At 42.3% G+C, this 14,572-nt stretch overlaps 1 protein-coding gene and 1 pseudogene across 3 annotated transcripts in view; both read left to right on the plus strand.

The window, feature by feature from the left end:
* DCAF6 (DDB1 and CUL4 associated factor 6) overlaps positions 1 to 1,658 on the plus strand; it is a 67,775-nt gene extending 66,117 nt beyond the window's left edge. Inside the window, exons 22-23 of one of the 3 annotated variants that reach the window (XR_006415800.1) lie at positions 266 to 287; positions 881 to 1,658. The gene's annotated coding sequence lies outside the window, so the exon portion shown is untranslated. Of the gene's footprint in view, positions 1 to 265 lie in introns of all 3 variants that reach the window. The other 2 variants (XM_044441338.1, XM_044441339.1) reach the window with 2 other exon arrangements.
* A 3,587-nt stretch (positions 1,659 to 5,245) lies between these two features.
* On the plus strand, positions 5,246 to 10,672 carry LOC123029148 (annotated as a pseudogene).
* The last annotated feature ends 3,900 nt before the right edge of the window (positions 10,673 to 14,572 follow it).

Consider the following 14,572-nt stretch of genomic DNA (forward strand, 5'->3'; position numbering starts at 1 on the left):
CGTTTATGAACCCTTTTTTCTCTACATTTATCCATTCATAAAGTACAACAGCACACAGTGCTTTGCTGATTTCTCATTGCCATCAATTCCACTACATGTTCATATTCTGACTATGAAGAGGCTTGCTCAGTCCATGTCTGCTAGGCAAACAGTATGATTTTTGTAATTTAAAATCTTCCTATGTGTTTTCAGTTATTGCCAGTAGGGTTCCAGAAGAATATATTGCTCTTGCAGGAACTGAGTCATTTTTTTCCTGATATTTCAGATGTCATCTTCCTGCAGATGAAGTGAGCATTTTTGAATGCAGTTGTTTGCAGTGTTTGTTTACTTGAAGATGCTGATGAGGAAATTCTTTATGACAATGCTGGTGTTATAAAAGGAATGAGAACGTTGGGAATACTGCTTGCACTTTCATCAGTATGGTCTTCTTCACTTAGATCCATGAAGGATTTTTAATGATTGCAGAACTTCTTTTTAGATGCCAGAATGATATTTTTGGCATCCTAGGAACATTTAGAAAAGCGTATTTCATTTAACAGTATTTGTAAATCACCTCTTTTGTTTCCTCAGGAAAACTTGCGGTGTGGAAATGCCTGCATATGCTACATGTTGATTTCACGATTTTGCTGTGGGGAGGAAAAGAAAGAATAATATAGTGGTTAGCTTGCCAGTGAATACTGAGCTATGGTGGCAGGGGTGGATGGGTGGGTTGCAATGAAGCATCAACTTAGTAGGAACTAAATTATGATTGACATAAGGTTTATAAAGATACATTAATGCAATTAAACTGTGGTTCAATTTTCTGAATTTCAATAAATTTAAACTCTTTTTCAAATCAGTATACTTTAAGCTGCTTTTGTTGCTCTCTACTTTCTTACAGTCCTTTGAGGCCTAGTCAAGACAACAGAAATACATCCAGGAACTTTACCAACAAGAGGAATCCCACATTTGGGTTGGTGTAACTTGTTGTCCTGCACCAGCAAGGGGTTGGACCTGATGGCCTTCATGGCCCCCTCCAACTCTACTATTCTACGATTGTATGATTTAAAGAAACAGAAATCTTCTGTAATGGCAGTGCCACCTAGAGGGAGAAATGCATCTTATTCTTTCATTTGGGAGTTGTATTCTGTTTACAGCCTAAAACTTACTTGTGGTCAGTGGTTTGATTGTGTTCATAGTCTTACATAAGTATCTATTACATAGTTTTTAAAGTTAAAACTACAGAGAAGTAAATATATGAGCACCTTGTCTGATACATGTTGTTCATCATTCTGAAAGAAAGTAATTCCATAATCCTTTCTTTGCCTCATAAAACAAACCAAAAAAGGCTTTGGAAAAAAATGGTAAAATTGTGTTGTTGTTTTTTAACAAAATTATTTTTTTAAAGGAACTTCACATTTCTACACACACTGCACTCTATAAATGAACCAATAGATTTAAAAAGAATGTGCCCATGTTAATGCATCATACCTGGCCACAATCTGAATAGGCATGCCAGACATGCTAAGCTATCCTGTGAATAAGCTATGCAACATGACTTGTTTGTAGACTACAAACCATGGGGCGCACCATAGCTTGTTATCCCCCATTTTCCCTTTCAGTCCTCTAGGCAGTATACCCATGTCCTTCACAGCAGAATCCAACTTGTCTCCCCAGTCTCACTACCCCCTTTTTTCAGTGCTTTCTTTTCAATTTTTGGAGGCCCAAAAATCTTTAATACCATCTCACAAATTGTTCAGTTGTGGTAACTTGTTTTTCAGTGTCAGAAATTTGCACAGATGGACCCTTTTAATTTAAACTTGCATGTGATTGCACTTTAGTATACCTAGGACCTTTTCATACATGCTACTGCCAAGCCAAGTCTACCCTATAGTAGTGTATTTGATTTTTTATTGTTATTGTACATAAATGGTAGATTTTAAATTTATTTCTTTGATCTAGTTTTTGCCCAGTCTTCAAGCTTGTCTAGATAGTTTTAAATCTTGAACCTGTTGCCTGTGGTATTGGCTATATGCAAATTTGAGAACTATCCCCTTTATATCAGTATTCAGTTTATTAAAATGCAAATTGCATAGGACCAAGGAAAGAGCCATATAAGCCTCCATTTGGGATCTCCCTAGTAGTCACTCTACAGCCATTAATGAGCACTCATTGGCTGTATTCACACATAAGGTCAAGCCATGGCAGGAATGGTTGGTTGTTATATGTGAATTCAGCAAGCATAGTGAAGTGTGGCACGCTTGGATACCAGGAATCCCCACAGAGAATCAATGGTTTGTTCTAAGGTTTCCACAGTTCAGCACTGCATGTTGTTATCTGTGAATCCAGTTACAATACTTTTTTGTAGTTTTCTGGTTTCTGCACTGAGTTTGGCGGTAAAAACAGCCACTGCAGTAGCAGATACTCCATTTTTGCTGTCCCTTTCTGCCTAGTAATTGCTAAGAGACTCTCTTGATTGGCTGCCTCATGCTGCTTTTTCCCTCTGTTGGAGCACTGTAGGTCTGGAATATCAGCAGCAGCAAGGCAACGCACAGCACCATCTCCAGCAGCAGTGACCTTGGAGACAGGTACACTTGGCACTCCTATCTGGTTGCTGCACTTTGCTGGAGCAGTGCTCTGAAATCACTGTATTGTATTGTACCAGGGCAGCCAGCACTCTCCTCTTGTGAAGGCAGCTTTGCACAACAGGAGCATGGTAACTGTGCATGGGCATCACCATCAGAACAATTGCCCTGAGAAGCTCAGGTCTTCCACTCTCTCCCCTGCCCTCCCCACCACTCCTATCTTGTCCCTGGCATTCCTGAGGGCTGTCAACACGTCCTGCTGTACCCTACCCTCCTGCCACACTTGCGTAAAACACACTTGTTCCTTTGGCCAGCCAGAATACCTTTGCAGGTAGGCTTCCCCCACATGCTGCTGTGGGAAACTGTTCCTGCAGGCATCCCTGTGCCTGGGTGCGGTGGGGACACAACCCCTGGTAGTATGTGCAAGTCCTGTGCACAGGGGTGTGTGGAGTGGACATGTGCAGCAAGAGAGAGGGTAAAGGTGGGTTTGTGGAGGGTGTGCTTGCATGTTGGCATACAGTTAAGGCAGCAGCAGGAAGTTCTCTAGGGCAACTGTGCTGCTCTAGTGAGCAGGCAGTTGTCTCTGAGCAGCAGAAAAAACCTTTAAAAGGCAGTTTTACGAGAATGTGCTCAGGAGAGCATGTGGGCCAATGGGGGAGAGGCAAGCAGGAGTAGTGCATTCTGGAATTGATTCTGAGCCACAGGGGCTGATAGGATACATGTCGCCTTTTGGAGGGAATATGGAGATTGTGGAAACTACTCATGAGTAGTTATGATTATGTGAGCCCAGGACACAGGGTAAGAACACAAGCTAATACACCTTACAGTAGTGTTCAACCCACATTTCACCATCTTGTCAACAAGGATATCATGTAACATTATCAAAAGCTTGGCTGAATCAAGATATATAGTATCTCTGGAATTTGTTTTATCTACCAAACTAAAAACTCAAACAGGGTATAATGTTGGTTTAATAGTACCTATTTCTGATAAAACCATGTTGATTGCTGGTCATAAATGCATTAAGATCTCGCAGACTTGCCACTTAAAAAATCTTTTCTAGAATTTTGCCTAGTATTGTTGTCATGCTTACTGGTCTTCCCTCTATCCTCCTTTTTCCCTTGCTGAAGATAAGAACAATGTTCCTATCTTCTGCCTTCTTGTATTTCATCTATTCTCCAGGAATTCACAAATAGTACAGATCTCAGCTCTTTCAACACGTAATTAATCCAAGTTTGGTTACTCGAACTCATTTAAAGTAGCTAGATATTTTCTAACCATTTCCTTGTGTAAACTGGGCTGCAAGTCCCTCCTGTCGTCGTTGTCGTCATCATTTATCTATACTGTTCCATAGTTGAAGCTCTTTGTTTGTTCTACTTGATGCAGGGTGAACATTATTCTGCTTGTGGGAAAAGAGTGGAGGCAAAACATGAGGAAGAGTTCTGCTCTCTTTCCATCACCTGTTAACAATCTGTATTTTTCTCCAAAGCAGCAGATCTAGCCTTCTTTTATATTCTTGCTCCCAGCGTATCCAAAGAAGACTCTTTTTTTACAGTGTCCACTGAAAGCTTTAGCTCATTCTGAGCTTTAGCTTCTTGACATTGCCCTTATAGCTTTGGACTGCTGCTTCTGCTTTGTGTAAGCATCTCTAAGCATGTCAGAGAGTTTGCTGAAGAACACTTGCTTCTTCTAATGTCTCTCATTTTTCCATTTCATGAGAATGGTTTGCATTTTGCCTTCCGTATTTCAGTTTTCATGAACTCCAATCATGTGACCTTTTTCACATTACCTTTGCTAAAATTAAGGCTACACATCTGACCGATCTTATTTTTTCAGCAGTTGCTATTGTGAATTCCAAGATAACATGGCTACTTTTCCTTAACGTTCCTACTATGTTCACCTCTTCAACCAATTCTTGCCCATGGATTTAACCCAGGACAACACCCCCTCTCGTTCCTTCTACCACATTCTGTGAGATGAAGCTGTCAGCATAACAAGTCCAACATTTCTTGAATGTAGCATTCTTAGATTTATTTTATTATTTATTTATTTGGGACACTTGTATGCTGCCCCATTCGCATAAGCCTCGGGGCAGCTTCCAACAAATAAATAACAATACAAAAATATAAAAATTGGATACATCCAGGCAATAAATAAAACCAATAAATAAATTAACAATTAATTAAAATAACGTTTAAATTTAAAGCAAATGCCAGAATAGTTTAAAGGCCCTGTTACTCCTCTGCTTGCCTCTGTGAAAGTTTTGTCATTTTTTTCAAGAAATTGTCATTCATGCCAGCTGGCTGATTTGTATTAAATTGCTACAACAGTATAACTACTGTTTCCCATTCTTAATATCTCTACCTAAATACTTTCAATGGAGCATTCATTCTCAAATTCATGGATTTCCATGCAGGTGTATGCATTCTTCATATAATGCTACTCTCCCCATCATCCTGCAATTATTTGTTGAATCTATTCCTTTCAAATAATACACACTATTCAGTTGTTAGATTCCAGTCATGAATCTCATCCAATCAATTACATAAAAAAAATTGGCAACCCATATTAGGATGTCAAGCTTCTCCTGTTTTTTCCCATGCTGGTCAGGTTCAGACATAATGACAAACCACAGTGGAAACTGGTGAAATGGATTACCATTATGTCTGAGCTCAGCAACCATGGTGAAGTGTGGTAAGGATGGTCTCCATGGAACCATGCAGAGAGATAATGTCAGTTCTATAGTTTCCATGCCTAACTATGGCTTGTTTGCATGTCTGAAGCCAGAAACTACAACTCCACATGGTTTCCATGTTTCTTCCATAGCACCTGTTCAAACAGCAGCCATGGTTGCAATAGCCACTCCTCCCTGCACTTGTCACTGTTCAGGTCTGTCTAGCAATTGCTGACTTGTTACCAACAGTGCTTCAGTTTCCTTTTTCTGTGTGTTGCCATTAGAGGCCCACCTTTTGTCCCCTTTCTCCTGCATCTTTGAGGACATCATTCAGTGCTGTTTCCAGCAGCAGCAACCATGGGGATGGCCATGTCTGACACTCCTACTTGCTGCACTGTACTCTGGAGCAGGTCTCGGCGCTCTGCCATCACTTTATGCACAGAAGTTCTGGTCTTTTGGGGAAAGTACCCTGCACATGAGAAACACATGGACAGCAAGCAGCACGACACCAGCAGTACAAGCACTCCAAGGGGCCCATGTCTCCCACTCCACCTGCCACCCACAACTGCACTCCTTTTTTGTCCCTGTCAGTCCTTAGGACTCCCAACAAGCTCTTCTGTTGCCTATCTCATTTCCACAGCTGCACAACAAACACATTGCAGACAGCCAGCCAGAAAACTTTCCCAGGCAGGTGCCCACATGCACTTCCTCAGGAAAGTCTACCCAACCAGATGTGCTCCCTCCATCCCTAGCACAGGTACCTGTGATTATACCTTCCAGATATCTGGCCTCAGGGAAGAAGCAGCCCCTGGCTGTATGTGCTGGTCCTGGGGGAACATGGACACATGGGCACTGAGGGGTGGGTGTGGGTGGGTGTGCTTGTACATTGGCACAGAACAAGGTGGCAGCAGGCAGTGCTACTCTAGAACAACAGTGCTACCCTAGCAAGTAGGCGATTGCTTCACTGAGCAGCAGGAAAACAAAAACAAACAAAAAAGGCAGCTAGCTGAGGCCATGCCCATAGTAGTATGTGGGCCAATGAGGGAAGAGCAGGATATGCAGGCAGGAGCAGTGCATACAGAGTTGGTTTTCAGCCACGGCAGCTGATGGGATACATGTGGAGGAAAGATGGAAGAGGGTGGAAACCACTCATGCATGGAAACCATGTATCTGCCTGACCCCTGACCACAAGGTAAAATACACTCTGCAGGTGTCACGTGGCATGGTTAGCCACATGAATGCAGCCAGTGTGTAGACCTCAGATGTCATGGCTGTTGCACCTTCCCTGTCCCCTGGCTTTTGCTTGCAAATTGCTGGGCACCTCTTCTGCTATCATGTTTCCTTGACTGTTCTTCTATTTTAGGTTCAATAGTTATCTCTGTGCTTTCACCACTGCCCCAGAAGTTAGCTTTAATCTTTCTTGATCAGATTCACTGTCAAAAACTTTCTTCTTCATGGTCTCTGTGCATCACACATATGGGTTGTGTGCCTGCACAAGGCCTGCTGTTGGAAAGACAGCAAATCCCTAGCTAGGCATTTTGGTGGGAGCCCTGCCCCATTCCCCAAGAGTATATAAAAGCAGGGATCCCACCATTTTCTCCAGTTGACCTTGGGTGCCTCAGATTCATTCTAGCCTAGCTTCCCTCACAACTTAGATTTCTTTTTACTTCAACCTTACCTCACTAAACTCAACTTTCTCTTCACATTTTTGCTTTTCATATCTCTAACCTTATGCCATCCTATTTTTAATGTCTATCAATCTTACCTTACCTCACATCAATCTTACCTCACCTTAATGTCTATCAATCTTACCTCTTACCATTAACGGTCTTTCTTCATCACCTACATTCTTCTGTGTAAAATCATCATCATCTGTGAGGTGGCTTTTAGACCAGCTGTTTCCTCCTAGTTAATCTGTTATTAAACACTACTTGGTTTTTCTGCAGGATTACTAATTTTCAAATATTAGCCTTCAGAAGCAGAACCTGCTAAATAGCACTGGGGACTTATTTCTCAACCAGAAAGTTTAGTTGAATGTGTACTCTATTATTTCTTGCAGTCTTCAATCTGAAAGAGTTTTTTTAAAGCAAATATTCCCTCTTCTACATCCTACAGCAAATCACCATGGCAACTTCTCTTTGACGTCTGTAGAAGGTCAGACACAAGACTTTGTTTTCAAACTATGAAGCTGCCTAAAGTTCTGTAACTAGGTCTTTCTTCTGATTAACTACATTTTTATAGACTAAGGGGCACAGTCCAATTTGAATGAAAATTTATTATTATTATTATTATTATTATTATTATTATTATAACATTTCTATGCCGCCCCTTGCCGAAACCTCGGGGCGGCTTACAACATGATAAAATTTATCTTCTATACTATCCAATAGCCAAAGCACTCTGGATGGTTCAGAACAGTATATTTTAAAAACAATATAAAATATTCCATTAAAGCATATTAAAACATCATAAAAGTTAGTATTATGAAATTTAAAATCAAATTTAAAACAGCAGTAGCAATAAAACTGTAAGTTGAGAAGACTCTATTAAACCCAGTGTAACTACCAGCAGGTCCCAGTAACTAATTAAGAGTCCTGCAGTAGTGGATAGTCTTTACCTGGCACCGAAAAGATAGTGAAGTTGCTACCAGGCAGGTCTCAGTGGAGAGCTCATTTCATAACTGGGAGGCTACCACTGAAAAGGCTCTTCTCCTTGTTGCCACGATCGAAGCCTCCCTCAGAGATGGCAATCAGAGGAAGACCATAGAATTCGATCATAGTGTTCAGGTAGATAAAGATTGAGGAAGGCGTTCCCTCAGGTATTGTGGTCCTAGGCTGTGAGGGTTTTATGGGTCAAAACCATGAATTGTGCTCAGAAGCATGTAGATAGCCAGTGCAAGCGGGCCAGAATTGGTGTTACTCGATCAGACTGTCTTAACCTTGTTATTAGTCTGGCTGTTGCATTTTATACAAGCTGTCTTCAGGACAATCCCATATAGAATTGCATTGCAGTAATCTACGTATAGAGATTACCAGAGCATAGATCATTGATAGCAGGCTATCTTTGTCCATAACTTAGACAATTATGGGTATCCAATGCAGAGCGGAAGAGACATGAAGGTAAAGATTGCACTCCTGTGCAAAAACACCTAGCCAATTTCAGCTGGCTAACTGTGTGTCCTCAGAGTGGGAGGAAAGGAGGCTGAGGCATTTATTTGGCAGTGCAGGTCTCCTTCTCTGCTCACCACCTGGGATTGGGCCCAGATAGCTTTTACTGAGATTACTCTTGTGACTTCTAAGACACAGGCAATATATTTATTTCCCCTCTGTCTACACAGAGAATCAGAACTCGGGCCCACAGCTATGAGTTCAGGATAGCTTTCAGACAGCTGGAGTTTTGAATTCTTCTCTGGCTAGACACTGTCTGGTGGCTGCAGGATTGCTCTGTTAGGGCTGGAACCAGAAATGGGTCTTTCCGCATCATCTCCTCTCCGTTGCTAGCCTTCAAGTACTCTCTAAATTTCCTCATGCAAATTGTATGAGTTTTAGTCAATTCTTCTGTATGTGGGTTAAAAAATGTTCAGAAGTAGGAAACATATTTTGTTTTTTAAATGATGTGCTGTAGCTGGCATAATCACATTAGAGGGCTTTCTTCCCATAGCGAAGAAAAAGGAAGAATGTCTCTTTTAAGATGGTGCTTGCTCTCTACAGCTAATATAACCCTAATATGTTGCCCTGATTAAGTGGGGATACCTTTTTCATCCAATGTTTTAATAGTTTATTGATGTTATATGGGACTGGGAGGAACATTATGTGCTCATCCATTGCATATTCTGCTTGGTGATATAATCACACTTAAGCCTTTCACCCTCTGAATGCAGGCTTGGGGGCCCTGGGTCCCACAGTCTCTTACCATTGGCCATGTTGGAATGTCTATCCCTGCTTGAAAGCAATACATGTGCCTATCCCTGTCTATCCCTGCTTGAAAGCAATAAATGTGCCTTTGCTCTTAAATGTTTCCATAGCCTTTTCCTTTAAGGCAGTGCTTTGGTTGCAGAAGTAACATAATATCTCTTTTGCAGATGGAATAGCTTGCATGGGTAACTGGCAATTCCTCTGTCCCAGGAGAAAAACTGTTCCCCTCCACCCATTCTGTCTCCTGTGAGTCTGCCTTTGGGAACTTCAATAGTTTGTATAAAGGTTATCTTTATTTTCTACTTTGCTTCTCCCTTTTCTATCCCTTTCTGGTTCTCCCCTCCCTAGACCACCATATCAGTTATGTAAGCCCCATACAACAGGTTGCATTGGCACTACCAAGGCAGTGGCGGTGGCAGCAGGGAGCAGAAGACACAGGAGCTGGCATCAAAATGGCTGGATATACACAGCAAGTGCTTTGACCTGGACATGAAGCAGAATGCAAAAGGCTGTTTCCTGAAAATCACCAAGGCAGGTGTGGGAACTTCCTGATGCTCCCCATGGCAGCAGCTATTAATTTCTGTGACTCCATGAGTGACTTCATCATGCACTATGCACAGCTAGTCCAGGGCTCACCTGGCGGGGAGGATGGAGCTGGTGAGAGTAGGTTGCACCAGGCCCTGAAGAGCAACTTCCTGGTGTGCAAAATCTGCAAGTACTGCCTGGACCTAAAGGAGAATCAATGAGGCCCAGCCAGATCATCAAACCTGCCTTGGCCAAACAGAGGCCCACCAGGCCAGCAGTGAGGGCAGACCATAGCACTGCCAGTGTGGGGTCTGACTGAGTTCTGCAATGTGTTGGCCAAGCTCATTGACAACTTTGGGACCAATCAGGACAAATTGGGCAATGGTGGTGAACAAGGCGGGATCCAGGAGAGACAGAGGTACAAGCCATAAAGTGCCAAACCAGCAACTGTGTGGGCAACAAACTTGACAGTGGTGAGCCTGAGAACTAATGCACCAGCAAGGAAGCCAGCTGCTATCCAGTGTATTGCACTTAGTGCAACATGTATGACTATCTGCCAACTGGACATAAGTCATGGGTGAGTGCTCAATGTAAGGAGCTCCTGCTCTCATGTTTGTTCCTTGAAGCCAAGGTTGTTTACCTACAGAAGTCAAGAGAGGTAGATGGGCTTGATGCTGAGACCCCAAGAGACCAATTAACAGTGTCCCAACTCCTGGATAGCAGCTGTTTTGTGGTCACGGAGAAAAGGAGTCTCGGGAAAGGAGGGCATCATTCTGAGAAAAAGGGAGATGTTTCCTTAGAAGGGACCTATTCCTTGGAAGGTGAGCATGTGTCCTCTGCCACTGATGATATGCCACCAGTGGGAGAAGGCTTCTTGTAGTAGGAGATCATTAGAAAGATAGGTTTGTAATAGGAACAAGGACTGCATGGTGAATTGCTCGCCTGGTGTGAAGGTTGAGGATATCATCTGCCATTTAGATAGCCTTATAAATACTCTGGGGGTACAGTGGTTATGGTCCCTGCTGGTACCAACAATGTAGGAAAATATAGTTGTGAGGTCCTGGAAGCCAAGTTTAGACTGCTAAGTAGAAGGTTGAAATCCAGGACCACTAAGGTGGCTTTCTCTGAAATGCTACCAGTTCCACATGCAAGGCCAGCCAGACAGGCACAACTGGGGAGACTTAATGTGTGATGAGATGGTGGTGTAGAGAGGAAGATTGGTTAGTTAGTGGGGAACATTTTGGGACAAACTGGGCTTGTACAGGAGGATGGGCTGCACTTGAACCAGGATGGAACCAAACTGATGTAACAAAAATGGTGGCAAGAAGCTTTTAAACTGAACTCGGGGGGGGAAAGCAACAGAAACTGGGAAGAATCTGGTTCACATTAATTCATCCTTAGTGGATGATGGGGAGGGAATTTCAGATTGCCTAAGTACAGGAGAGGAAGAAATTGGTAACAAGGTTGTGCAAACCAGTTTGAGAAAACTAAGTGCCAGAGGGAGGGGGACATTGTGATTACGTGTTCTTAACGGTCTCTGTGCATCACACATATGGGCTCTGTGCCTATGCAGAGCCTGTTTTTGGGAAAATTTCCAAGCTAGACTTATTCTGGCAGGAACCTCCCCTCCCTCCCCTCCCTCCCCTGTTATATCTAGGAGAGGATCCCACCATCCTTTCCCCTAGTACTCTTACAACTGCCTTTGTGGTTGCCTCATGGCTTTCCTCCTTACATTATTTCTCAGTGTTCTCTCCTCTGTTCTCATGGGTTTTCTCATTCCTAGCTGTTGTTATCTCTTTGAATTTCCCTTTTCAGCACCTTTTATTGCTAGTTCAGCCTTTCCCCCCAAAAAATAAACAAGCAAACAAGTAAACCCTGACTTCTTTCCTGCTTTCTTTTATCGTGCTCTATTTTTCCTCTTCTCCTGAAGCCCTGATCAGAAAAAAAATCAGCATGACTTCTGAAGGGGGAGTGCTTTGCTCACTAACCTATTGGTGTTCTTTGAAATGATCAATAAGCATGTAGACAAACATGTAAGCATATAGATTCAGTAAACATTTTTTACTTGGACTTCCAAAAGGCTTTTGACAAAGTCCCTCATTAAAGGCTCCTGAGCAAACCAGTCATGGAATAAAGGGCCTCTTCTGGATCACTAATTTGTCAGAGAATAGAAGACAGACGGTGGAAATAAATGGCAACTTCTTCCAATGGGGAGGAGAAGGAGTCCCTCAGCATTCTGTGCTAGGACCAATGCTTTTCAACCTATTCATAGATGACCTGGAATTAGGAGTAAGTTGTGAAGTGGTGAAATTTGCTGATGACAGAAAACTATTTAGGATGATTATAATTATAAGGGTTTGTAAGGAGCTCCAAAGAGATCTCTGCAGACTGAGAGAATGGGCATCAAAATGGCAAATGCATTTCAATATAAGTGAGTGTAAAGTAATGCATGTTGGGGCAAAAATTCCCAGCTTCAATTAAATGCTGATGGTATCTGAGGTAGCAGTGACCGAGCATGAAGGGGATCTTGGGGTAGTAGTGGACAGCTTGATGAAAATGTCAGCCCAGTGTGTGGCTATTGTGAAGAAGGTAAACTCCATGCAAGGCATACTTAGGAACAAAATAGAAAATAGAACTGCCGAGATCCTACTTCCTTTATACAAATCCTTGGTATGACCATGCTTAGAATCTTGTGTCCCATTCTGGTCACCTCACTTGAATGAGGACATTTTCGAATTGGAAAAAGTACAGAGAAGGACAACAAAAATGATCAGAGGTCTTGAGCAAATCACTTATGAGGAGCAGCTACAACAACTGGGACTATTCAGCTCACAAAAAGGGAATCTAAGGGAAGGTATGACAGATATGTTTAAAATAGTGCATGGTGTGGAGAAAGTAGAGGGGGAAACATTTCCCCCCTCTCCCATAACACTTGAACCTGGGATCATTCAATGAAGCTGATTGGTGGGAAAAGAGAAAAGGAAGTACTTCTTCACATAGCATATAGTTACAGAATTTCCAGGAAGTAGGGATGGCTGCCAATCTGGGTGGCTTTAAAAAGGGATAGGACAGATTCATGGAGGAGGAGACTATCAGTGGCTACTAGCCTTCTTGGCTATGTGATACCCTCTTTACCTGAGGTGGCATGCCTGCATTCACCAGTTGCTGAGGAGCTTGGGCAGCAGAAGGTCTTGCACCCATCCTACTTCAGGAATCCTTTTGGGAGCTGATTTGCCACCATGTGTACAGAGTGCTAGACTAGATGGACCTTTGGACTGATTCAGCATGGCTTTTCATGTGCGTTCATCAAATCCAGGCTGTTAAGTAGGAGTTAATCATAGGTTATAATCTCTCAGAACTTACTCAACCAGGCAAGAATGAAGCCACTGCTACTTTTTCCTTTTCCCAGGGTCCAAACTCAGGAGAAATGGCCGCTAGCTTGTTTCTTCCTGCTGTCCAGGACTAAGAAGAGTGAATATATTCCTTGACTTAAGATATTAGAGCAGGGAGGAGAAAAGCTTCTGTTGCTGTGTCTTGTCTGACAGAGGAACTATCCAGGTTAGTTACTCAGTCATTATGTGGAAGAGAGAGGTGGCCCAATTATGCTCCCAGCACAGTTTGCAGATTATCAGCTCTCTCTTGGAGCTTGAGTGGATTGTAGGTACCGCCTTCTATCCCAGCAATGTTTAGCCTTCACAGTTCTACAGTTTGCATCTCTGGAGTTGCTTTTAACTTGATTCAATATGCTAAACTGCTGTACAAGCTAGTGACCAAATGAAATCAATTTCAGGTAAGTAGTGGAAGTGTGCTTACCATACATTGCAGCATTTTCAGGCTATACATAATCAAGCAGGTCTGCTTCTACTTTAAAGAAGAAAAGTGGTGTTCAGTTCATCTGTTTCAGGCCCAGAGGTTATGTTGCTTTGGGTTCCTTGCTTGTCATGTTAAGCTCTCATAATGCACTCATCCCTCTCTCCAAATCTGTGTATGTGCTCCTGGTGTCTTACTCTGCTGCCAAGTTTGCATTTGTCCAGTCAAGGGAGTATTAAGAAACAACCATCCCAATTCAAGAAGGCCTTTACACCTGTAATCCTACACCATCTCTGAAGTGGTTGTAAGGCTGATGTTAAATAATAGTTCCATACCCCCTTTATCTTTGAAAGTGCTGTGGCTTTTTTAGTCTCCTTTATTACTCCTCACTGGCAGTATTTATATTCTGTACTAAACAGAAGCATACGAGGGGCTATTATTCAGTTCCTTGTTCTCTATCTGAGGCAATCACAAAAGATAGGCTGGGTTGGGAAGAGTACATCAACAGCATCATGTTGCCCTTTGCCCTTCCTTCTTCCACAAGTGTTCCAGATTGATAATCCCCTATTTGGTTACGCTAGACCTGATATAATATCTGCTTTGGAAGAATGTAAAAGATGAGCCTGGGTCTTGGATTTTGTTAATAGTAGTACCCTGTAGGGACTTGTTCCATAGATGGAAGAATTGCCTCTTGCATACAACACCTCTATTATACACATAAGATAACTAGAAAATAACCAGTGTATTTTGTAATCTATTGTATTTTTCTGTGTGTGTGTTGTTATTATTTGTAGTGGGGATTAGCTGTTAACTTGTTTTTGGCATAGCTCAGTGAAAAGCTTCTTTCATTAAGCCTTTCAGTTCTAACATCTCTTATAGCTAGGAGAAGTTCATGTACAGACAGTATTTTGTGCTGAAGAAAGTCACAGTTTTGCCCCTTAAACTAGATACCAGGAGCTCACTTAATTAGTCAGGTTGCTTGCTATGATAGCAAGACAGTTCTAGTCAGGAGAAATTTTGACTGAGAACGTTCTGTGAAGGTAAGTCTTAAATATCCTTAAATAACCTTTAGTTCCCGTTGTAAT

The sequence above is a fragment of the Varanus komodoensis genome, unplaced genomic scaffold (genome assembly GCF_004798865.1).
Source record: "Varanus komodoensis strain SLA01 unplaced genomic scaffold, ASM479886v1 scaffold4, whole genome shotgun sequence".
In the NCBI taxonomy this organism is placed as follows: domain Eukaryota; kingdom Metazoa; phylum Chordata; class Lepidosauria; order Squamata; family Varanidae; genus Varanus; species Varanus komodoensis.